This window comes from Urocitellus parryii, chromosome 3 (assembly GCF_045843805.1).
Source record: "Urocitellus parryii isolate mUroPar1 chromosome 3, mUroPar1.hap1, whole genome shotgun sequence".
Classification (NCBI taxonomy): domain Eukaryota; kingdom Metazoa; phylum Chordata; class Mammalia; order Rodentia; family Sciuridae; genus Urocitellus; species Urocitellus parryii.
Window position 1 is genome coordinate 64,990,591 of NC_135533.1, and position 27,563 is coordinate 65,018,153.

Consider the following 27,563-nt stretch of genomic DNA (forward strand, 5'->3'; position numbering starts at 1 on the left):
TACATTATAGGAGTCTTATTAAGGAAGTTGGGGCCTAATCCCACATAATGGAGGTTAGGAACTACTTTTTCTTTTATTAGACACAGGGTCTCTGGTTTTATTCCTATGTCCTTGATTCATTTTGAGTTGAGTTTTGTGCATGGTGAGAGATAAGGGTTTAATCTCATTTTGGTGCATATGAATTTCCAATTTTTCTAGCACCATTTGTTAAAGAGACTATTTTTTTTCCAATGCATGTTTTTGGCACCTTTGTCTAATATAAAATAATTGTAATTTTGTGGGTTAGTCTCTATGTTCTCTATTCTGTACTAGTGGTCCACGAGTCTGTTTTAGTGCCAAGGCAATGCTATTTTTGTTACTATTGCTCTGTAGTATAGTTTAAGGTCTGGAATAGTGATGCTACCTGCTTCCCTCTTTCTGCTAAGAATTGCTTTAGGTATTCTGGGTCTCTTATTTTTTCCAAATGAATTTCATGACTGCTTTTTCTATTTCTATAAGGAATGCAATTGGAATTTTGATCGGAATTGCATTAAATTTGTATAGTGCTTTTGGTAGTATGGTCATTGGATAATATTGATTCTGACTATCCAAGATCAAAGTAGATCTTTCCATCTTTTAAGGTCTTCTTTGATTACTTTCTTTAGGGTTCTGTAGTTTTCATTGTATAGATCTTTCACCTGTTTCATTAAGTTTATTCCCAATTATGTTATATATTTTTGAGGCTATTGTAAATGGGATAGTTTTCCTTTCTGAGGATTTTACACTGATACATAGAAATGACTTTGATTTATTGATTTTATCTCCTGCTACTTTGCTGAATTCATTTACTAGTTCTAGAAGTTTGCTGGTGGAATTTTTTTGGGTCTTCTAGGTATAGAATCATATATCATCAAACAGTGCTAATTTGAGTTCTTCTTTTCCTATGGGTATCCTTTTAATTTCTTTCATCTGTCTAAATGCTCTGGCCAGTGTATCAAGAACTATGTTAAATAGAATTGGTAAAAGAGGGCAATCCTGTCTTGTTCCAGTTTTTAGAGGGAATGCCTTGAATTCTTCTCCATTTATAATGATGTTGGCCTGGGGCTTAGTATAGATAGCCTTTTTGATGTTGAGATATATTCCTGTTATTTCTAAGTTTTCTCTGTTTTGAACATGAAGGGATGCTGTATTTTGTCAAATACACTTTCTGTGCCTATTGAAATAATCATATGATTCTTATCTTTAAGTCTATTGATGTGATGAGTTACATTTTTTGATTTCCATATGTTGAATGAACCTTGCATCCCTGGGATGAATCCCACTTCATCGTGGTGCACGATCTTTTTGATATGTTTTTGTATTCAATTTGCCAGAATTTTATTGAAAAATTTTACATCTATATTCATTAGAGGTATTGGTCTGAAGTTTCCTTTTTTTGATGTGTCTTTGCCTGGTTTTGGAATCAGAGTGATATCGGCCTCGTAGAATGAGTTTGAAAGTTCTGCCACTTTTTCTATTTCCTGAAATGAATTGAAAAGTATTGGTATTAGTTCTTCTTTAAAGGCCTTGTAGAATTCTGTTGTGTATCCATCCAATTCTGGGCTTTTCTTGGTTGGTAGTCTTCTGATGGTGTCTTCTATTTCATTGCTTGAAATTGAACTGTTTAAATTGTGTATATCTTCCTGATTCAATTTGGGCAAATTATATGACTCTAGAAATTTGTTGATGCTTTTAATATTTTCTATTTTATTGGAGTACAAGTTTTCAAAATAAATTCTAATTATCTTGTGTATTTCTGTAGTGTCTGTTGCGATATTTCCTTTTTCATTAAGTATGTTAGTGATTTGAGTTTTCTCCTCTTCGTTAGCATGGCTAAGGGTCTGTCAATTTTATTTACTTTTTTCAAAGAACCAAATTTTTGTTCTGTCAATTTTTTTCAATTGTTTCTTTTGATTCAATTTCACTGACTTCAGCTCTAATTTTAATTATTTCCTGTCTTCGACTGCTTTTGGTGTAGATTTGTTCTTTTCTAGGGCTTTGAGATGTAATGTTAGGTCATTTATTTGTTGACTTTATCTTCTTTTAAGAAATGAACACCATGCCATGAACTTTCCTCTTAGAATTGCCTTCATAGTGTTCCAGAGATTTTAATATGTTATATCTGCTCTCATTCACCTCTAAATTTTTTTTAATCTCCTCCTTGATGTCTTCTGCTCATTCAGTAGCATATTATTTAGTCTCCAAATGTTGGAGTAGCTTTTATTTCTTATTTTATCACTGATTTCTAATTTCACTCCATTATGATCTGATAGAATGCAGGGTAGTATCTCTACTTTTTTTTATTTCCTAAGAGTTGCTTTGTGGTGTAATATATGGCCTATTTTAGAGAATGATCCTAGTGCTGCTGAGAAGAAAGTGTATTCGCTTGTTGAATTATGAAATATTCTATATATGTCAGATAAGTCTTAGTTATTTTTTTTAAGAGAAAGTGAGAGAGAGAGGAGAGAGAGAGAGAGAGAGAGAGAGAGAGAGAGAGAGAGAGAGAGAGAGAATTTTTAATATTTATTTTTTAGTTCTTGGCGGACACAACATCTTTGTTTGTATGTGGTGCTGAGGATCGAACCCGGGCCGCACGCATGCCAGGCGAGCGCGCTACCGCTGAGCCACATCTCCAGCCCCAGTCTTAGTTATTGATTGTATTATTGAGTTCTATAGTTTCTTTGTTCAGCTTTTGTTTGGAAGATCTATCTAGTGGTGAAAGAGTTGTGTTAAAGTCACCCAAAATTACTGTGTTGTAGTCTATTTGACTCTTGAACTTGAGAAGAATTTGTTTGATGAAAGTAGATGCTCCATTGTTTAGAGCATATCTATTTATAATTGTCAAGTCTTGTTTGTGTATGTTTCCCTTGAGCAGAACGTAGCCTCCTTCTTTATCCATTTTGATTAACTTTAGGTTAAAGTCTACTTTAATTGATATGAGGATGAAAACCCCTGCTTGCTTCTGCAGTCCATGTGAGTAGTATGATTTTTCTCAAGCTTTGATCTTCAGTCTGTAGATATCTTTTCCTATGAGATGAGTCTCCTGGACAGCATATTGTTGGGTCTATTTTTTAAAAGTCCAATCTTCTAATCTATGTCTTTTGATTGGTGACATTCAGATTTATTATTGGGACATGATTTGTATTCCCATCCATTTTTGTTTATTTTTGGTATTTAGCATGACTTGCTTTCTCCTCTGATTAGATTTTCCTTTAGTGTAATACCTCCCTCTGCTGATTTTCATCCTTGTTTTTTATTCCTCTTCTTGGAATAGTTTGCTGAGGATGTTTTGTAATGCAGGCTTTCTAGTTGTATATTATTTTAACTTTTGTTTATTGTGGAAGGTTTTTATTTCATCATCAAATCTAAAGCTTAGTTTTGCTGGATAAACGATTCTTGGTTGGTATCTATTTTCTTTCAGAGCTTGGTATATATTGGTCCATGATCTCATGTATTTGAGGGTCTGGGTTGAAAAATCTGCTAAGATAGGAATTGGTGTCCCCCTATATGTGATCTGATTCCTCTCACTTGTGGCCTTTAATATTCTATCCTTATTCTGTATGGTAGGCATTTATTTTCATTATAATGTGCCTTGGTGTAGACCTGTTGTAATTTTGTACATTTGGTGTCCTATAAGCCTCTTGTATTTGTTTTTCCAATTCATTCTTCATGCTTGGGAAATTTTCTGATATTATCTCATTGAAAAGATTGTGCATTCCTTTTGTTTGAAACTCTGTGCCTTCCTGTATCCCAATAACTCAGATTTGGTTTTTTGATGCTGTCCCATAATTCTTTTATGTTCCTCTTACAATCTTCACTGTGTAATCAACTTTATTTTCCAGATTGTATATTTTGTCTTCATTATCTGACATTCTTTCTTCTCAGTGATCTAGTCTGTTGGTTATGCATTCTATTGAGATTTTAATTTGGTTTATTGTAGCCTCCATTTCAAGGATTTCTGTTTTTCTTTCAGGGTCTCTATCTCTCTCTTGAAGTAATCTTTTGTTATCTGTATTTGCTCTCTTACCTCATTGTTAGAGTAATCAATTTTTGCTTGTATTTGCTCATTTAGATCATTCTTTAATTCACAGATCATTTTAATTATGAGCCTTCTGAACTCCTTCTCTGACATTTCATCAACTTTGCTGTCCATGGGTTCTGTTATTGTTTGTTTGGGGCACTTTCTCTCTTCTTTTGTCATGTTGTCTATGTATCTTCCTTTCTTGCAGTGTGGATCCTGGACCTGGGTCCTGTGCATTTGGTGAGGGCAGATCTGGTCTGGGCCTGCCCTACTGGGGTAGTCTGCTGGATGGAAGTGGTGGTCCCGTGCTGGAGGCTGGGCTCTGGCGTGTGTCTGCAGATGGCGAGATGGACTGGGGCCTACTGTAAGCCTGGATCCCATGCATGCTGGTGTGGGTGGATCTCTTTAATATGCTTTTAATACGAGTCTTATCTAAATTCTGCTGAAATTAAATTTATATCAGCATATATGAAATTTCTAAAATCAAAGGTTTACTTTTGTCAGTATCCTTTTACGAGTTGATTATTAAAAATCAACTTCTAGGGAAGAGAATGAAGAGAATGGTAGGTTTCAGTTGCATAGAAATTGATGGTGAAATTAGATACATCACTGGAAAATGTCTTCATGCTGAAAGGAATTAATATGGTATTTTGCCAAGGTGTATACTATACAAACCACTCTCAATTTTGGTGTTTTAAAATTACATATTATTTCTTGGTAAAGCAACATTATTTGCAATGCTCTAGCTTCTTGTTTCATATGTGCAAAATTATCCTATTCAAATAATAAAGTTTGTGCAAAATGGATAAACTAAAAAGTTTACAAAGTGGGGACTGAAAATTCCTAATAATTTTTATTCACTAAAAATAAAAGTTCACCTTTATAGCTGTATTTGACACCTTTTGTTTTTGTTTTGCTATATTCCCTCTCCGTTTCTTCTCATAGCATTCAGTCTTAAATAGAAAGGCCCATCCCCCATGCGTATGCTCTAGAGGGGGTCCTATTCATTGAATTGTATGGACAATTTTAGAAGTATGAACTAAACTCAGGTTTGGCCAATAAAAAAAGTAATTTATTCTTCAAAGCACTGGCATAGGCATCAGATAAAATCTAGAAGTTTTATATAAAAACATTGATGGGTAGAAAAACTTCACTTTACTTTAGAAAGACAATCTGGACTGATGTAAGCTAGGATCTATCAGATGTTATGTGCTTGCAGAATATTAAGTAAGTCTGTCTGCAGAAGGAAGAATTAAGTCAACTTATAAGAAGTCTACCAGAGAGACAGATGGATGAGAACTTGAAGGCACCATTTTACACTTTGGAATCCTAGATAAAATTACCAGTGAATCCCTTTTTTTCTTGAATAATCTAGATTGACTTGACTTTTCATTTCACAAGTGACAAAAATCTTAACAAATGCAATAAAACAATAGCCTGAAAAAGAAAATCGATGTATAGTAACTTACCGTACTAGAAAGGAAAGGTTACAATGAATAAAGTTACAATGAATAAAGTAGTAAAGCATGACATGTTGATAAAAATTCACAAAGTGAACCACTGAAACAGAAGTCTGCACTGGAAGGGCCTACGTGGGTGTTAACTCTATGCTACTTGTAATTAATATGTGTATGCACACGCGGGCGCACTGTCCATGCATATGCCTGGTGGGGGTTGAGAAAATTGGTACATAACAATAGGGTATCAAATTAATATTAAACAAATAGTGCTAAGTTACTTATTTGTAAAAAAAAAAAAAGCCAAGTCATTCACTCTTAGAACATACCACCTATTTGTATATTTACATAGCAAATGTGTGTTTACATGTTAAGTTTACATGCTAAAAGTTACAAAAAAAAAAGGAAAAAATGCATACAATATAGATGCATACAATGTTTACTGCCTCTAGAAATAGTGGACATATTATCCTGAAAAATGATGAAAATAACCAAAATACCGTGCATTGCATTTTACATACTAATATTAGAATATTTTCCAAATTTGAAAACTAAAAAAAGGAATGAAAAAATAATAAACTTTATTAAGCAAGAGATAAGACAATTAACTAAAGAAATTCAAGTGACTAATAACTATATATAAATTAAATGTTCAGTGTTAACAGTAATAAAGAATGTAAATCAAATGTAGAAAAAGAGAGAGAGATTAACTGGGATTAGAAAATGGCAAAGAAATTACACTACCACACTTATGGTAATAGCTTGATCTTGGTCCTTTCTTCAAGAAAATTTGCCAGTTACAATAAGATTTCTTACATTCATGGTCTTTTAATTGGACTTCTAGGAGTCCACTCAAAGCAAATACTTCCATAATTGTTTTTTACGTGTCAATTAAAATAATTACACACGAGTAATCTTAATGTTGATGTAGTTAATTCAATTATTCTACTTTCACATAAAGAAAGATTTGAAAGCCAATTACTTTTTCAAAAACAATGATAAATATGATGTGTAAAAATATAAAGAAAAGAGCAGAAAACAAAAACATGTGATACTGTTATTTTGTAAAAGAAAGAAGGAAAATAAGAGGAAAGGAATAGAAGGAAGGGAGTGGAGGTAGGGGAGGGTAGTCCAGAAGAAAACTTGAAAGATAATTTTTGGGGTTTGAGAGATTATTATAAGACATTTACATCAAAATTATAATACCTTGGGAAATTCCTTTAAATGTCTTTAATAATTTTATAATTACTTTTGTTTTGATTCTTAAGAATAGAAACAGAGCATTTTGTTTGCTTAAGGACCTGCAGCATTCTCAAACATTCTTAGCTATTATTGGAAAAGTAGAATTTAAACATTTTATAGGATTATTTCAATTCAACTTTATTTTTATCTACATAAGAAATAAGTCTAGAGTGTTATTTAAAATAGGATTAAAAATAGAGAGCAACAGTGATTGCGAATTGACAGATTACATTACTATTTACAAAAGAGAAAAGAAACTCTCCAACTCTCAGATCACCAAGAAGGCAAATTTTCAAAACTTTAAAGAAATAGTGGCAAAGAGGAACAAATGTCTAAACAATATAGTCATATTCTTACATAGTTAATATAAATTCATTTAATGTCTATTAAAGTTCCATAGAGTTTGGTTTGGCAAAAAAAAAAAAATCTAAAATCACAAGTTTGATGCTAAAAATTTTAGCGTCTTTGTCCTCAGCATAAAATAATGCTTGGAAATTAATAGACACATGCAACAAGTTATGCTATACTAGGCCACCTCAAAATGGCCCCAGTGTTCTCATTTTGTGCAGAACTGCTTCTAACCAATAGAATATGGCAATGATGGTGGGGTGGGGGTTACAGGGTGGGGGCCCTTCTGTGATAAGGTTTCAGAAGATTGTGAAACAATAGAGTTGGCCAGATTCTTGCTGGTCAACTCTATTGTTTTCATGATGTGCATATTTGATGATGTAACCCACCATATTGAAGATACCCACATTGCAAAGAACAGAGAGTGTCCTCCCATGAAGGACTGAGACCCTCAGTTTTACAGACTGAGAGGAACTAAATGTTGCCTGTAACCAGAAGTGAACACAAAAATTGAACCTTTACATAGGCTGCTGATTCTGAATCCACATCTTGGTTTCAACTTCATTTTTACACAAGAGAAATTAGAAACAGAGGACCCAGTTAGGCCATGCTCCAATGACCAACCCATAAAAACTATGAGATAATGAATGTGTTGTTTTAAGCTACAAAATTTTGGGGTTCGAATACACAAATAGTGGAGTTATTACGTTTATGAGGCTACCTAAGGTAATAGGTTTCTAATAATACTGAACTTCAATTGCTTCTAAATAGTTCACTTGAAGGGATTCTCTAGTTCATAAAATACCTCTTATAGTTTTGTATTAGTAGTGAACCTGAAGAGGAAGAGGAGGAATATTAAAGGGCACTGCCATCTAGAGAATATTTATTATATCATTTTTCATACATATTTATTGAGTATACTTTTTAAAAAATACTTATTTTTTAGTTATAGATGGACACAATATCTTTTTTATGTGGTGCTGAGGATCAAACACAGTGCCTCACTCATGCTCTACCTTTGAGCCACAACCCCAGCCCTTGAGTTCACTTTTTTATCAGAAACTTTCATAGATGTATAAGCAATGTGCACAATTTCACTTACATCCAGCTACAACTACTTCAAGGTTGTATGTAAATGCCAAACTTAAACATTGGTTCCCTAAATATACATCTATCCCCATGATACTGACTATGACATTGACCTGTCAGAATTGAAGCTTAATGGCTTAGGGTTCAATTTCTCACTAAAACTAAGTGAGATACACTTACATGATCCTCTTTTCCTTCTTCTTATCTATATTTATCATAAATGATACCTACAGGTTATAATAAATATTTCTGCAACTGAGAGAGACATTTATATATATTTTATATCAGAGTCAATAATATAAAATTTTGTATGATTTTATGCACTATAAAATTCAAATATATTATTTATCATGTACAATTAAAGTAAAATTATACTTTGTGTGTTGGAATGAAACCTAGGTTGTGAGTTTTGAATGAGTATTAGAATTAATTCTGCAGGTGGACCACAAGGATTTGACATTTTCCACACATTATTCAGTCTACTTATTATAAATGTTATATTTCATGTAATTTTTTTTCCATTTCCCTCTGATTATGTGGAGTTACATGAGCAAAAACGATCCTGCATTAGTCATAACTTTTGGCAGTATTGTGGCTACTGTTAATAATAAAGGTTGAATAAATCTCCATTTCTCCTACTTTATGCTACACACAGTCAACACAGCTGAGTTATTCAACCTTTACATGGGAACTGCTATCTGGAAAAAAAATATGTTTGACTCTAGTATTACTTTCTTGGTTTCAATATGCAATTATTGAAACATTTCAGTGACTTACCAACTAGTAAGATATATTCAGGCAATTCAATATACAGAAGACATATATTCTCTCTCTCCCTCTCTATATCTCTGGCTCCCTTTTCTCCCTCTCCTCCTCTCATTCTCCCTCTCCCTCCCTTTCCTCTGGAATGCTGTTCCACATGCAAAATATTCCAAAGATGAAAAATTCATTTGTAAGTGTAACTATGGTAGTACTACATAACATTCAAGGATTTCCTGAATTAATATTTAATATTTTTTTTCAGTAATGAATGACTACTCTTTTGTAGTATTACTGAGATTGCTTGAATTATTTGGAGACTCTAGAAGGCATTTTCTTGACATAAATATCAAAATATATTTTAAGGTAAGAGGTAAAGACTTAATACTAAAGTCCAAGACAACTAAATATTTTCTCTATAGTTGGCTGGACAATTCATTGCTTTGGAAATTTCTACACAGTTTTTAAAAAATATATATATGTTCATTTCTAATACTATAATTAAAACCAAATATATTGGATATTGTTGCCTTAGACATAAAATAAATAACCTCTCTTTCCTAAAACTTGTTAAAATTTTCTTGTTCATTCTCCTTTTGAAAGAATTCTTTAGAATCCATACTATTGCTGCTCTATTATTGCCATTCTTATTCTACTAATAGATAATATTTATTAAATTTGTTTTCTATTTTAAACCTTCTATGATGCATGTGAGCATTGATTTATTATAGTTTTATCAAAGTAGTAAAATATGATCACTCCCTCTTTTGCAGACACTAAAATAGACAGATAAAAAAGTTGACAATATTTCACATATAACCTAAATGGTTGAGCCAAAATTTGGATGGAGCCATTCTTGTCTTAGGAAATAAGCAATACTTTATTCAAGAAGATACTAGAAGCAACAAAATTTTCTGGTGAATCCAGGGGAAGCAATATACTGTGACCGATGTCAAATGTCATTTTCAGAGAGGCCGCTTATCTCCTAGTACAATGTAAGTCCACCATGAATCTATTCTCCTGATAAAATGTCTACAACTTCCTTAATATCAGTTCTCAACAGTGCTAGCTTTTATGAACATAAAAAAATATTCAATAAAGTAAGTAATCCAAAGCCAAATGTTTTATAGAACTTGTAAAACTAAAATGTATTTATAAATGTCAATTTGGTATACACATACACATATATACTCTATTAAGTAAATGTGTGTTTATAGAAAAGGAAAATTTTAAATATGTGGTCACTTTCCATGTAAACAATGTGAATCACATGTGAGAAAGTTAATTTTGTTCTCATAAGTTTTAAATTTGGTGAACTATGCTTTTCTGGCTAGAGTAGATCATGCCATCTGGTGTACAGAGTGAGTGCTACTATGAAGAGTAGGACAAAAACCTTATAAACCAGAACAACCACAACCTCAGAATTCAGTAAATTTTATACATTACATTTGCTTGATTAGACTAAAGATTATAAAATAATATTAAGGGTTTTTTTTCCAGATCAGGAAAGTTTGCATCTCCACGTAATTGTGGCCATAATATTAACCATTAATTCTTTCCTCCTTCCTTCCACCCCATTTCACCCCAACATTATCAACTCAAAACCTTGTCCACTGATAAGATTTCTCAGTTATTTATTCAAGTGACCAGTGAGAAACAGATGAAATAAAATGCTAGAAACTGTAGGAATAAACTAAACAAAAAATATTTGATCTGTTTAAACAAAAAGTCCTAAAAATAACTAAACACAAAAGGAAGCAGATTATCATAGAAAACTTATATGAGCAGTTAGAGAAAGCAGACATAGAAATACCTGATGACAATTTCATTAAAATGTGAATAAATAAAACATAAAGGGACATTACAAAGCCTAATGGACATAATTATTATTAGTCTAGTCTGAATTCAAATCTACGATTCACCTTTCATTATCGTCCTCAAAACTCATTTTCACTTCATTGTTGAAATGAAGGTAATTGTAGTACTCATCTCAAGGGATCATTGTGCAGATTGCATTAGGTCACAATCACAAAACAGTAAGGACAGTTCTAAATACTTACTAAGGATGCAAATGTCTGATACTGAAAAATTATAAGGAACTGATAACACTTGCTTAGAATGGCAGCTACCTTGTTTTCTGTGACTCGGTCCGCCACCATCTGTATAGACTAATTTGTTGCCAAACTAGGACTAAGTTCTATAGTCGCAAAAATCATCAAGGGAGACAGGGAAAGGTAACCACAGTTTTGTTCCAAAACTGTAGAGAAGAACTGCATTGAGGTACTTGACTATCAATCTTAAATATCAATATCAAACGTGTTGCTATTTAAGTCTGAATTTGAACTAAACATTTTGTCCATTAATAATGATGTACTAATCATTCAGCTACATTTGGACTCTTAATAAATAATGACCAAGAGCAGCACCCTGAAACATTCTCCTAAAGTATTCTCCCCAGATCATTACTTAATACAAACGATGTCAATATCCATTAAGTCTCACCACAAAACACACGTATAGTCTGCCCTATCCTCTGAAAAACAACTGGGAACCACCCATTAATTAAGCAAGGTTTAATACATAGCGGGAGTAAATAAATTTAATTTCCAAGTACAGAAAATCTATAAATTTGTCTTAATACTCCATAAACACATCATACATCATTCTATGGTCTTTTTCCTTTGGTTGCAGCAACTTCTGTTTAGGGCAACTTTTAAATCCCAACAGAATACCTAAGATCTTTAGTTAGGATGAAAGCAATGTGAAAAAGAGGGCATGAAATATGAGTCCTGGTGAGGGACAGGGAGAGAATACAGAGAGGAAAGGAGCTGGTGTGTAGATGAAGGAGCACATTTTCCCGTTTCTTGGGTCTGCCTGGGAGTAGTTAAGCAGACAGTGTCCTTTTTTAAGAAGGCAGCACAGGCTTTTCTTTTCTTTTCTTTTTTCTTTTTTTTTTTTTTAAGTTGACAAGTAGAGCCACACTTGGAATACTTGCTCTTAGCAGATCCTTTGCTTTTAGAGCTTCCAAAATTTTGTCTGTGTCCTCCTCTCTTTTTATTTTTTCTCTGCATAATTGTCTTTCTCCATATGCTCTATGTGGTTAAATTATTAATTCTTTGAATCATTGTTCAGATTTTGCAGTTGTCCACTCCTCTTTCTGTACCCTAATGCACACATATATATCCTTGTGACCCAGTGTGACTACAGTCTACCAGTTGGCTGCAGCATTTCCTGGAAGCTTCTTAGAAATGCACATGACTCTGAAACATTAAGTCAGAATCACATTTTACAAGACCTGCAGTATGATTTGTATATATTTGTGTTTAAGAAGCATTAGCATATATCACTATTTATATTTTAAAGATTTGTGCACATAGAATTCCTTCAATTTTATTGTGTGTGATTTAGGTAAAAAAAAAAAAACTGTGATCTATTTATATTTAAATGAGTACTGCCAAACATTATATTTGTTCAAAAAGCATTTTTATATCTAAATAAAAATATCTTGCAAAATATAAAAAAGAGAAATAGAAATCAATGCAAAAATGAATATGACCCTAAAATATAAATAAGCTCATTCGTGAGTATATTCTTCTCAAATGTAAATTTAATTACTAAATAAACTTGTGATAAGCTACCAAAAAAATAACCTTTAGTAATAGTTAAGCTGATGATCTCAAAACTTTCCCTTCTAAGCCTAATAAACATCAATAAGAAATTATCTTCTCAAGAATTAAAAAGGAAACTAAATTAAATTCTGAAAAATCACTAACTTATTTGGAAAGAGAACTTTTAAGTTTTGAGATGGAAATTTATTTATTTTTTTCCTTTTCAGCATATACTATATTATATTGTCTCTAACACTTAGTATTTTTTCCTCTTGGAAAGCATGTGTGTACATTTGTGTGGGCACATGTGTATCTGTGTGTGTGTTTTCCCAAAACTACACTCTAGATGTTTGCAATAATAAACAAATGTGCTTACATTTCCAATTGGAAGAGGAAGTTTTAAATAAAACTGTTTTGGAGGGCCTAAAGTGTCAATGGGACTTCATGAGAAGGTCAAGAGCAGCCATTTACCTAAGACTTTGACATTGCACTGTTTTGAAGATTACTGACACATTTTCCAGCTCTGATATTACATTTAATTTGATTTCTCTTTCTCTCTCTCTCTGTCTTAATGGTGCTGGGGATTGAACTCAGGACCTCATATATGCCAGGCAAACTATCTACCACGGTGCTACTTACCTAATCCTAGTGGTAAAGGAATGTCTCAAATTTGAGGAAATGCACTACACACACACAAGGACCAAGGGATACAGGGAGTAAGACTAATTCCTCTGGGTAGGAGCTTCTAAAAAACAGGTGACAAGAAGAACATTAGAAGGTAGGAATATTAGGCCTGTGGGATTGTGTTTGCAGTGAGACTGCTCACTAAGAGTTTAACTTGCCCACTGCCCACCTAAATGCAGGCAGCAAACTGAATAAAGCTGCCCTGGGCAAGGCTCTCTGCATGTTCAGCCTGAATGGCCGCAAAATGGAAAAGCATATTCTTGGTTTAAAGAGGTGTTTTGGTCTATTTAGGGTACTACAGCAAAATGCCACAGACTGTGTGGCTTAAACAAAAAACAAAAACAGAAACAAACAAAAAAAAAACCCACATATTTCTCATAGTTCTGAAATCTGAGAAGTTCAAGATGAAGGTGCTGATAGATAAAATCCTGCTGAGGATCACTTCCTGGCTTGTAGCTGGCAGCCTTCTTGCAGGGTCTTCACTCACTGGAGAAGGGGATGGGAGAAAGAAAGATAAGTCTGTCTTCCTCTTCTTCTAAGGTCACTAATTACACCATGAAGTTCCTACTTTCATGATCTCTTCTAAATCTAATTAGTTCCCAAGGTCTTCACCTCCAAATAGCATTGTTTTAGGCGTTAGAGCTTCAAAATATGAGTTTTGGGGACATAAGCATTCAACCTATAGCAGGAGGCATCTGTCATTTAGTTCCAGTCAAATGTTGTGACTCAAATGCACTTATAGGTTCAGGACTCCTTGAGAGTCTAATCTTAGAAATGAATTTGGAAATCTGGATTTTATAGTTAATCCTATCAATTTGCTTTAAAGCACTTTGTAAGTCAACCCTTCAAACAACAACACAACTTCTTTGGAGTATGCAAAACATCAAATATTTTTATGTGTCAATTTCAAGTTGTCTCACTTTATGGAAATTTTCTTTGAACAAAAAAAAGCAAAATTGAAACAACTGAGCACAGAAGAAATAGAGTGGTTCACTATTGCTTGGCCTCCCACTCTCAGAAGAGCCACCCTCTCATTATATTGGTTACATCCAGGAGCTTCAGGGCCTGGCACCACCATGGGCTGGAGGAATACCAAAAGGCTTATGACTTCAATAGCTAAGCTATGGAACTAACATAGGTGCCCTTCAACAGATGAAGAAAATGTGATTCTGCAATCTTTGTAATGTTTTGAATAACCAATAAAAATAAATAAATATAAAAAATATCGTCTATATCCACAATGGAATATTACTCAAGCAAAAAGAAGAATGAAATTATGGCATTCACCGTTAAATGGATAGAACTGGAGACTATCATGGTAAATGAAATAAGTCAAACCCAAAAAACCCAAGTCTGAATGTTCTCTCTGATATGCAGATGATAACACAGAATAAGCAGAGTTGGGGAGGGGGTGATAGAAGTTCATTGAATTAGACAAAGGGAAAGGTAGAGAGGATGACAATAGGAAAAACAGTAGAATGAATCAGACATACATTTTCTATGTTCATATATGAATGCACAACCAGTATAACTCCACATCATGTACAACCAAAAGAATGGGATCCTAATTACAATAAGTTATACTTCATGTATGTTCAATATATCAAAATACATTCTACTATCTTATTTATCTAAAAAATAAATAAAAAAGGCCAGAAAATTTTAAATAATCTAAATATCCATCAATTGATGAATAAACAAATTGAAGTACATGTACACAGAGTGTTATTGGATCACATAAAAAGTACTGGCTCATGCTACAACATGGATGAACCATGCAAACATTATGTGCTGGTACTGTAAGATCTTCAGGATATGTGGAGATATTATGTTGAAAAATAAGCACTAGGGGGATTCCACCTTTTGGGTCTTTTCTTCCTCCGGGAGAAGTCTTTTCTGCTGTCCTTTAATAAACTTCTAATTTCTACTCTGACCTTGCCTCGGCGTGCTTCTTTGGTGTTATTTTTCAACATCTGGGAAGCAAGGACTCGTCACCAGTCAACAGCAGTAACATATTGGAGGTCCCAGACCGAGATTCTACACCGAGGTAAATGCATGCACCCCATGTCTGTTTGAGGTGCATCTTTCTCTCTTTCTTTCTGGAGGGTAAGGTGGGCACCGACGGCTACTTATACGCAATTAGTGCAGCCGCCACTCTTCAAGACTCGGGTGAGAGGTTTCCCGGCCTAGGCAGCTCTCAATCACCTGTTAAATACAGAGCAGGCATGTTGGGTTCTGTCAAAGCCACTTCCAACTTTTCTGTCTGGGCCCGGAGAGCAATTGGCGTGAGTACACAGTGTCCCGAATCCCGATCTGCCTCGGATGCGTGGAGGTGGAGGAAGGAGTTTGGAACAACTGTGGAATTCCGGTCTGGGCTACTCTCAGACGATTCTTAAGGTTCCTTTCTCTTGAGCCCCCTCCCGACAGCCCTCAGGGGTATCTAGAGTGATCGGCAGATGAATGGCACTGAGGAAAAGCCCCAATCACACTTGCCTCCGTTTGGGCTACACAACACTCCCAACCCCACATCCATTCCCTCCTGGATGCTCCCCTTCCTTCGCAGGTCAGAAATGTTAGCAATTCAGGTTGTAGGACTGAGAGAAAGGCATGGGATAATTAGCAAAATCTGCCCAAGTTCCCTAAGATACATAGGTAACTTTCACTAGTTTGTTTTACCGCCCCAATGTTTAAAATGAGCTGTGTTCTCTTTAAGCTACTAGAGAGGCATTTTTAGAATCAACTCCTCCGGTAATCTGCTACCTTACAACCAGTAGATATCCCTTAACACTTAGGCGGCTCCTTTAGTCTACAGAGCAAAGGCAACAAAAGAGCACATGTTTCTCTTTTGCAATGGGTTTTTAGTGGATGGGAGGAAAGCAGTAAGGCCCTTAAGTCTGTATCCTCCCAGGGTCTCTGGCACAGGGCAAACTGAGACCCTAGCACTTTGCTAAAGGGGTCCAGAAACCCCTTGGCAAAGCAAGGTGAGAGACGGGTTTTCTGGACCGTTTAGGAAGCTCAAGCTTAGGGAGATGTCCCTAATGAGAACAGTTTTCTCCGGCGCAGTGTGGGCGCCTGAATCCTGTTTTCTTCTCACTCAGACGGGAGCTTCTCTCTCTCCAATATGCCAGGTGCACCACTAGCCTGCATATTGAAAAATTGGGATAAATTTGAACCTCAGACGCTCAAGAAAAAATGCCTCATTTTCTTGGCCTGGCCTCAATACAAACTCTCTGATGGAGAAACCTGGACACCAGAGGAAAATATCAATTTTAATACAATTTTACAGTTTGATAAAATTTACAAAAAGGAAATGGTATGAGGTGCTGTATGTTCAGATTTTCGTTGCTTTAAGGGAAAATCCTAAATTATGCCAACAGTGTAAAGTAGACTTAGCTATGATATCTGCCATGAAGAGAAAAAATCGTGGACTCCCTGAGGAAAAAGAATCAAGAGAAAAATTTGAGCTGATCAAAGTACATACCCCCTTCCCGCTTCAAGACCTAAGGCAGATAAAAACTGACTCTTCTGGAAAGTTAGGAGATATGCCAGATTGCCTGGGATCTGATCTATCCAAAGGAGCTAATCCTGTAAGTAAAGGGGAGACTGAGGGACTCCCAGCAGCTGCCAGAGCCATTTTCACTTTGGGGAAATTCCTCATTCCTTCCCTGCACTGTAAGGATTACTCCACCTGAAAGCAGTAAAGTCAGTCACACTGAGACCCTTGATTTTACACCTATAGTTGCCCCTATGTGAAAACATCTGGTCCACTCATGGGGAAATCTATGGTGCCACTGATAGGAGTCATAATTAAATGGAAGTTCAAAACCTGGAGAGATTTTTTTCTTATCTGGTCTGTTTTTTTCTTATCTGATTGTTTCTTGGGGATAATCTAGGTTAAATGTGTGTCTAAAAGATGATGTTTCATTGTAACATCTGGTATCTAAATGAGTTTGAAGCATTGCATAATCTTGCAGTTAAAAGTTAGGGTTAGGTAATTGTTTAGTTTGTGATTTCAGATAATTCATGCCAGAGAACTTAAATACTTAGAGTTCTTTTAATTTTCTATCCTACTTCCAAGTTGGCAAGTAACTCCCAATCATTCAGTTTTATTTTTTCATCAATTTGAACTGGGTAGCCTGAAAAGATTTCACTAGGTGTACCAGTGCATTAACTTGGACAAGGATAGTAAATTATGATATGGTATCTGTTCCCCTCAGTGTGTAAGATTCAGGAAAAGAAAGTGTTGGATTGGGACGTTGGTTGGTCTGGCTTATTGAAATGACATTAAATAGCAACAGTCTTAGAAATTTTTAAAAGCTTAATTTTGGATATACATGGTAGTGTGTGGTTCTCTTTTAAATTTTTTTTCAGGCAATTTAATGTAACTTAATACTACTTTAGGAACTTAAGAACAAAGAAAGTGGCTTAATGATCCTGAAGAAATTTCTTCTGTGGTAGCTTTTTTATTATTAAGATTCTATTTTCAGTTTTGTGTGAGCAAGTTTTTCTAGTGTAGGAAAATGTAAAGGTATGAAATTTTGTAAATTGTATCTTAAACTTGTATCATAATTTTCAACATCTAAACCTGAAAATTGTGACTTATGGTTAAAATGCCTTAGTCATGAGGTTTCTGCTCAGAATTCCAGTTTTCCCAGTTCCTTCCAGACCTTAGCCAGGACTTAAGTTGATATGCAAATAGAAGAAGCCTGGAGCACTCAGTAGGAGACAGATCTGAGGCCCAAGAAAAAAATAGAGTAAAAGTGTCTTTTTATGGGAACTCAAACTAGATTAAACCAAAGAGTAAATTGTATGGTATTTACTAATTACTGGCCGGTCAATTTTTTTCTAGGACTTTTGCCTTTTCTTAGATTCTGAATTTTTTTTTTGAGCTCATGATTTTGATCCTACAGACAAGTTAATGTTTTTCTGATAAGTTCTATTTTTGATCAACTGGAGTTTTTTTTTTTTTTTTTAAACATTGAAATGAGATTTCACCTGAGAAAGCTACAAGGCCTTTATTATTGTGTTATGTGTTACACTTGCGTTACATGTTGTATGTTGGTATGTCTGTATGTGTGTATGTCCATATATCATGCAGTTATATGACAATTGGCAGATATATGAGGAAAGCTCATGAAAAATTAAAAATAAATGGATCCAAATATCTTTGATTCACATGATTCAAATGGCTCAATTTAAATTTGGTAAATAGATAAAAAAGAGGTCTTAAATTAAGCTTATAAGTTTTTCTAGGTGTTCAAAAAATGCCCTAATAAAATGTTAAATCTTCTTAAATTCAAAAATTTACAAGTATTGTTTCAAAATGTGAGCAGAAGGAGGTTAACAGATAAAAAAGAGAAACTAGAAGGTTCTAGGTATGGATTTAATAGAGGGAAAATGTGTTTCTGGATAAGAGTCTATATGATTAAGTAATTAAGAGGGTTTAAGTAAATGATATAAAGAAGGTCTGTGTAAGTTGCTTATAAGTGTAAGTTTTTGAGCAAGTAATCTTAAAGGAATTAAACAGCTGGTTAAACAAGTGCTGTTGTTTTAGAGAATTGTGCTATGTTATTTCTTTAAAAGCTAAACTTGATTAATATAAAAACATCAATGTAATTGGTGCCATTAATGTGTTCATATCTTCCAGGTATACAAGTCTGTAAGGTAGAAGCTTTAGAAAGAGCATTATATCAATCTGGTGTTCTAAAATTGTATGGTAATTTTAGGCTTAAAAGAAAAACATGTTGGAAATTTCTTTATATCATTTGTGTTCTATAACTGTACTTATTATCAATAAGTTATGTAAAGTTCCATGTTGCTTTTTACACTGAGATACAATTTAAATGTATTTTTAAGTAATGAGAGCCTAATCTATGTAAAGGTTTTATTGCAAAACACAAAAGTACTTTGCTACTTTTCTACAAAAGGTTAAAAGCTTTCAGCCTTTCTTTAATTCATGTTTTAGATGTGATATTATGTTGTGTTAGCTAATGTTCGTGTGAACTTGAGCAACAATTTATGTAGGCTTTGTAAAATGATGTCTAAAAAGCAAAGATCAGCTTCAGAACTATAGTATTTAAGATTTATGAAGAGCCCCACCTTACTTGAGACAAGGCTCTATGTCCCATCTCACTACATGAGAGAATGACTATGAAAGAACTAGGCCAAATTTCAGTACATTTAAAGTTGTGTCCAAAAGTTGATTTGGCAGATTACTAGGATCTCAAACAGGGGTTATAATGTATAACTCTGCCAAAATTCAAGGTAGCTATTACATAAACTAAATATGTTTTTACCCTAGTTAATTTTATTTTGTAGTTTTCTTATAAATGATTTAAGATTGCCTGTTAATGTTTTACAGAGGTACTGATTTAAGAACACACAACCTGGGTTAATTTAAGATAAGGAATTATCACCTTCAGGAGAGAGAGATAGACATTAAAGCCCAGTACTCTTAATATAAGGCTGTTGAAACTTATTTGCTGGATGTTTAAGATTAAGTTTTAAAATTAAAGTTAAATTAAAAGGGCCAAGAAAACTAATATTTGGCTCTTGCCCTTTGAGTCAGTCTGAATCAGGGAATAGGGGACTTCTCCAAAGAGCTTTGCAACTCTAGGCCATATAACCTCCCGATCAGGGAGAGTAATGAGACCAGTTGAGGACAGAAAGCCAATCAGTGCATTTGCTGTAAAGAGGAGGGTCATCAGAAAAGGGAGACATCCCTGATGCTTCCAAGGGAAGCCACATGGTCAAGCAAGGCCTGGACCCATCCTAGCGCAAATGGCACTAGCAGAACTGAGAAGCTGCTGTAAGTTCCCCGAGGACTCCCAGGGAAACTCAGCTGACTGTTAACAATAGATAGAAACAAAAGTCAGTTTGACTTGCTTCATCTTAAACACTTAGCAAAGACAGTCAAAGCCAAAACACAGCTATTCCTGGGCATTTTAAATGATAATAATAATTAAATGTAACTTCTAAGAATAAGTAAACTGGAGACTACAAAAGAGATTCTCAGACAGGAATGCCTAATAACTGTCAAAAGAAACTGCCAGAGTAGTTTTTAGTTTAAAGCCTTTATTTCTAACCTACACAGGTAGGCTTAATGTTTGCTAGTATGGTTATCCAGCCCTATGTAACAGAATTAAAGATTTCTCTATTAGACACAGAGGTCATACTAATAAAAGGATTTTGCAAGATCAGATGACATTAAATTATTAAACTGTACTCTAAGGAAAAGGACATCTGTAACCCTAAAAGTTAAATATTGTGTTTACATCCCTGACAATTCTGGCAATGCGGCATGTTTACATGCTCAGACAGAAGCCATGTCCTCAGCAACTTTGTCATGGGAACAATATCTTAGCTCCTGGTTCTTGGTACTTCCTGGTGGAAAACATTGTTAGTCTCTGTCTTTGTCATCATACTCATTGGCATATTCCTGTGCTGTGGCATTTATTGCTGCATCAATATGGTTCCAGAACTAATGAATTCTTGTTTCTCTTATAGACCACCCATCACTCAAATGGCCCTCCAGCCTATTACTTCTCAATGGGACTTCAATCATGGACCACTCAATAGACCTGATTTTTAAAGGGGGACTCCAAACTGCTTGCCCCACACCGTCCCTTTTCAGCCTGAAGAAGCCAGAAAGATCTTCTTTGCCCCCCTTCCTTACAGCAGTAAGGACTTCCCAAATTAGAGGGGGGAATGAAGCCAGATTTAAAATTAGGTAGTCAGTGTTGTTAGGTAAATCGGGTCTAATACCGAGTGAAATCTAAAATGGAGGCCATGCTGAGAATGATTCCAGGAAACTCAAGACAACTCATGGAATGTTAATGAAGTCCTTGAAAAGGCCCTAGGCCAAAATCCACCTCAAAGAAGTGTTAATGAACAGCCCCCAGCAAACTTGAAGGTTCTGACTCAGAAGCCCTTCCTGACCAGATTACTTCTTTGGCCCATCTGTGTCCCACCCCTCAGGCCTTCCCACCTACATTCCATCACTGAAAGAACTATAAAAACGGATGTGATTCTGCAACTTGTATTTGGGGTAAAAAAAAAAAAAGAAAGAATTATAAAAAGGGGAGATAACAGCCCTTCCACAGAATCCACCTCTTGGGTCCCCTTCTTCCTCTGGGAGAAGTCTTTTCTGCTGTCCTTTAATAAACTTCTAATTTCTACTCTTAAAAAAAAAAAAAAGAAAAGAAAAGAGAAAAAAAAAAGAAATATAAGCACTTGGATCTCATTTGTTTTAAATACAAAGGTAAGTACAAAAAATAAAATAAAGCCCTGTGTGAATTGGGGCAAATTGCCTAGCCCCTCTGAGCAATATTTTTTTCCAGATAAAAATTTTTCCATAGAGTCATAATGAAGATTAAATAATCAATATACATATAAATTTTAGAAGTCTTTAAAATACTGTCATGCATAGCACTATTCTTTTAATGTAAATAAAATAATTTTCATAGAATAAAAAAGGGGGTGTATGATTTGACAAATGATGTTAAAGAGGCTTCTCAAAGAGCATATGAGTAAAAGTTCTCTTTCCCCTCAATAGTACCTAGAGAAAAGTAGCCTTATAGCAGGGGTAGAACGTGGAGGAGCTAGAGGGGAGCATGATATATCTAAGCTGTGAAGATCCGTAAATATGAAAGGGAATCCAAGTAGCAAAATGTTCATTCAGTACTCTAAGAAGATTTTATTTTCTTCTTGTTAATTTTTTTTTCATTTTTCTAGGAAATTTGAATGGGAAATGAAAATTTGAATTAAATTTTAATGTCAGGGTGGGGGAATATCTCAAACTAGAGATTATAAAAATCAGCAGAGACAATTTAGTTAACATTCATAAATCACTGACAATTGGAGTTATGCACTACATTTGATAATTTCATTTAAAAAATGCTTTCAAGTCCTGTGGAAATTTTCCAAATGGAAATTTCCCTGAAGGTATAGGGGAATAATTTATTTCTCATAAATTTTTAGAAGCAACATGTAGTTTTCGTTAGTAATCTCTGTTGTTAATGACTTTTAGTAATTTTCCTATTAAAAGTTAGATTTATTTCAATAACATAAAATATCCATTGAAATAAAAAACTTAATCTCTTAATGTCTTTTGTTATTTTTAATTTCAAAAAATAAATTATTTAACTGAATTGTTTTTTTTTTGAGAATTTATTTTAATACAAGGTTTCAAATAAAATAATGGAAATCTGGATAAAACTAATAGAAGAGAAGTTTTCCATTTATTCAAATGCAATTTAGATGTTAAATCATAAGCAAAACATTTTCAAGGGGCTGGGGTTGTAATTCAGTGGTAGAGTCCTTCCCTACCATGTGTGAGGCACTGGGTTCACTCCTTAACACCACATGAAAATAAATAAGTAAAATAAAGGTATTGCATCCATCTACAACTAGAAATTTTTAAAAAATTAAAAACATTTTCAGATTTATTTTAGAAAGTTTGGGAACGATTAGGTTAAAAGGAAGTTTATTTATCTCAGCAGAATTTCTTTACATTCCATAATTTGATTTTTTGGGGGGTAATATATATCTGTTTATATGTGTGTGTGTGTGTGTGTGTGTGTGTGTGTGTGTGTGTTTAAAAATGATGGCTTAAACCACCTATCAAAACATAAACTTGATATAAAAACAGGAATTTTTTTGCTGTACTTTTATATCATAAGTTAATTATACTTAAACATAGAACAAAATATAGACATTGAAAGATTAAAGATTTTTTCATTTTTAAGTCCCAGCACCTGCAATCACAATTCTGTGATTTGATTTACTTATCTTGAAAATAACCATTGTTAATTTTTAAATGTGTTCAATATAACTGAAACGTGGGTTTTTTACATAGAAGTGAACGGAACTACTGGAAAGATTAAAACAAAGTTTGAATTTAAGCAGGAACAGCATTGTCTGATTCTATTTACCCCTGTGGTGTATGTGTGGCGTGCCTGACCGTGCACATTCATATGTGCCTGCAAGTGTTCAGGCCTGCTTAGGTTCCACTTCGGACCCTTTATTTCCCCTGAGATTCTGACCATCCTAGGCTTCCCTGTACCTTTGACATATGTTTACGCACAAAGGTGGAGCCTGCTGGGGAAATCTCTGCTTATTCTGAAAAGAAAATAAACTCAAAATTGAGCCAATGATTACAAGAATAAGTCTGGTAACTGCTGAATATTCTTCTAAATTTAATATCACTATTAAAATGCAATGTCCCAGGGCTGGGATTATGGCTCATGTAGAATGCTTGCCTAGCACGTGTGAGGCACTGGATTGGATCCTCAGCACCACATAAAAATAAATAAATAAAATAAAGGTATTGTGTCCATCTATAATTAAAGAAAAAAAAAAAGCAATGTCCCAAACTTTATTCACCAAATATGTCAATTTATTTTCACTTTTCATTCCCTTTAATTTAATGTATTCTTTGCTTACATTTTATAAGTTTGAAATTTACTAAAAAATTAGAGTGGCTAGAAATTGTAGAATTTTAGTTATTAATAGTCACACATCAAATATTTTTTTGTGGCTTAAAATAAAAGATATGGGAAGTATTTGACCTACTTTTAAAACATGCTTCTAAAGACAAGGGGTAAACTTTTGTAAATAAAATTAATTGATAACGTTGAAATCACTCCTAAATTTTATTTCACCAGAAATGTGTCAAGCTCAGTAATCACTGAGTTTATCATTATAATGGTGATATTGTAAATAGCATTTAAAAAAACTTCTAAATATTGATCAGTGTTTTTCTAAAAATAACTTATTAACACTAATTTTTTTACATTGTTTTTGATCTTCTAGGTATATTTGTGTCATACATAGTAAAAATAATTTCATTTCTTTCCTACCAATCTTTATAGGCTTACTTACTTCCTCTTCCATTGTATTGGCAAAAAAATTGTAAAGAAGTGATTAGAGTATATATATCCTTCTTGTTTTCTTAAACTTAAAGAGAAAGATTTCATATTTTGTCTTTGATTTTGATGTTAGCTATTTTTTTTTTTTGTAAACGCCTTTTAGGAGATTAAGAAAAATCCCTGCTAATTCTCTTTCTGAGAATGGTAATGAATTGTTAATTTATCAAATGCTTTTTCTGCCTTTGGAGATGGTCACATATTTTTCCACACTTATTGTTAATATGATAATTTACACTTGTGATTGTCTTTGGCATGATAACTAATATCAGATTTATGAAAAAACTCCCACTAGAACATGGTGAAATAAACATATATGAATATTTTGTTTTTATTTGTGTAGATATGTAAGAAATATTGCAATTTTCTTATAAAGTTCATATACATTATTATGATGCTGATGCTGATTGCAAGAATGAACAGGGAAGTATTTCCTTCTTTTATTATATAGTTTGTATAAAAATTGTCATTTATTCCTTAAATATTTAGAGAAATGTATCAGCAAAGATACATGGAGTGTCACCTTTCTTTGTGGGAAGTTTATAAATGATGATTTAAATATTTTAAAAATTATTTCTTAGATTGTCACTTTTATGTTTTACCTTAAGCATTACTGAGGCTTGGAGCAGTAAAGAGAGTTAGTGCTGACAGGTGAAGCTTGTCCATGTTAGGAGACTGTTATACACACATGAGAGAAACTCTTTAGGAAATTTGGGAAGCCTATCACGTCATATAGCAGATCTAGTTACGGAAGATAAAAAATATGGAAGGATGATATGGGAACATGTATGTTTCATTTAGAACTTGAATTTCATGTATAAGTTCAAAACAGTACATTTTTTGTAAGAAACAAAGTGTGGTGAAAAGTCAACAGATTTTAGTTTAAGGTCGTTGCTGATTTATTTTGTCTGATTATTTCTGAACCTAAATTTACCCGTGCTGAAACCTATCACTGGTGTATATGAATTTCCTCTCCCCCATCAGCAGCCTGCATATTCAGAAGGCAGAATGAATATTTTGCATTTGCTTTCAATTATGTCTCCAGATTGGCTCATGTATGTCAGAAGATTAAGGATTTCCCTTTTGAAATAATTTCAACAATTTGCTTGATAAAAAAGTATCTACCATATATTGCCTGATTTTTCTTTGAAAATACTCATGCCTTTCTAATTTAAGTTGGTATGAGAGAGGGAGAGAAAAGCATATTTATTCTTTACTTATTGAATTCAGAATTTTTACCAGGGTCATGCATGAAATAGTTCCATATGCTACTGCACAAAATGATATGTTCATATTAGATTACCTGGTTCTTTGTTGGTGATGATACTATATTAAACCATCCCTTTTCTAAAGCAGAGAAAAACAGTAAAGGACAAAAGATAGCAACTATTACATTGGTTTCACTTTCCCAAATATATAATTAGTCCTAAGAACATAAGATCTTTAATGGAATTGGATAAAAATGATAATTATAAATTAAACTATTTTTGCTACTTTATGTGTTGCCAATATAGGGAACAGGTTTCAGAAGGCTTACACTTGAATTACTTATTTATTTAAAAACCTCGATGAAGCACTTACTATGTTTTGGATATTCAGTTAAGTTTTTCTGAATTAAGGATTGATAAATGTCTAATTAGTTCCTTGCATGTGCTAAAGTCATAGTAGATGTGATCTTCACACAATATGATCTGTCTCCAAGTAAAGAAGCCTAAATTATATTTCACAATGTAATCTGTCAGAAGCCATAAGGAGAATAATGTGTTAAATGTTTTTGTCTGATAGCAGGATTTTTCATTAACCACATGATTAAATCATTAAATTTACATTTGATTTAATGTTCACTGTGTAGTATATTTCAAAAAGTTCTAATATAGTTTCATCATTCCTGGTTTAGAAGATAACATTTTACATATTGTTTAACACTCTTAACCTAATTTTGAATATAGCATAATCCTTAGGAAATGTTAACAAGTTATTATTACATTTTATGAACATACTTAAATGTTTAATATGATTTACCTTGGGGATGTACCTTATTTTCTTTTGAATTTCAACCACAGAGTAGGCATTCAATAAATGTTAATTGAGCAAGTCAGAAAGTATGATGATATAATTTCTTCTCTGGAAATGAATGACAAAATAACATTTTTGTAATAGAGACTGTGATAATTTAAAACCATCGATCTAAAAACCTGTTCAATTTTGGAAAAAAAATAGTGGGACATACTGTAAGTGAACAAAATAACATTATGGATGATTTGTACTTAATTTCAGTGTGACCTTCCGTATTAGGAACACTAAGAATCTTTCACTTATCTCATCCTTTACTTTCTATTTATTCTTTTGATGGGAAGCCCTACATCATGCTATGGCCCTGCCCAGATTTTACCTTCTAAACTTGGAGGTCTTGCTATAGAGAAGTTCTCAGCAAAGTTAGAAATGGAAAGAGCCATTTCTCCCTAAGTTTGTTCATTCATAAGAAAACAGTTTTACAATGAGGAAGACTTTTCATTTTTCACTCTTCCTTACTTCCATCTAAACCAAATTCAAACATCTTTTTTTTTTTCTTTTTGAGGTGCTGGGAATAGAACCCAAGGCCTTGTGCATGCCAGGCACAATTAGAATTTTCTAATTAGAAAACAAGAGATTACCACATTATTCGTATTCTGTTCTAGCCAAGGCAATTTTAATTGTAGGGTTTTATGATTCACTTAAGCAAAGACCAAGAAGGGTTTTTAGTTTAAGAAATCCAGACTCAGAGACTTTAGAAATGAATATAATACTGGTCTCACAGAACGGAAAGCTGTCAGGAACTGAACTTAATCCACATATCTCAGAGTTTTCACATTTCTCATTTCTTTTTTTCTGCTCCACCTACATTTTCCCATGTCTGTCAAAAAGAATGGCTTCTTCTGCATATTTATCACCCTCAGTTAGCTAAAAGCTTGCATCTTTAACTGCCAAATATATCACTGCCTGACTACTTTCTGTGTTCTCGAAATTGGTATGAAAAATAATCAGATTGGTTTAGACTATGGATCCTTGCTCCACTTATGTATTGTGTGTCTATCCTAAAGTAACCAATAATGTTCAGGGCTATGAATACATGTGATCCCTGGGTACCAAATTCAGAAACTCTAGAAGGAACAGAGGCTTGTTAGAGGTTGTGGTTGAATGAGGCAGGCAACTGAACTACCTTGGCTGGTGTAGCACTGGATTAATTTAAAGTGAGCAGTTGCCTGTGTTCATGCCTTAATGAATTGCAAACCTGTTGTCTTTTTCTGGTTTTCTTTTATTGCACTCTGTTTAGCAACTTTTCAAAATTTTGGCAAATTTAACACAATTAAATCGTTTTGAAATTACTGTTTTTGTTCCTGTTGTCTGACTAGACTTCTTTTTCCTTATTCAT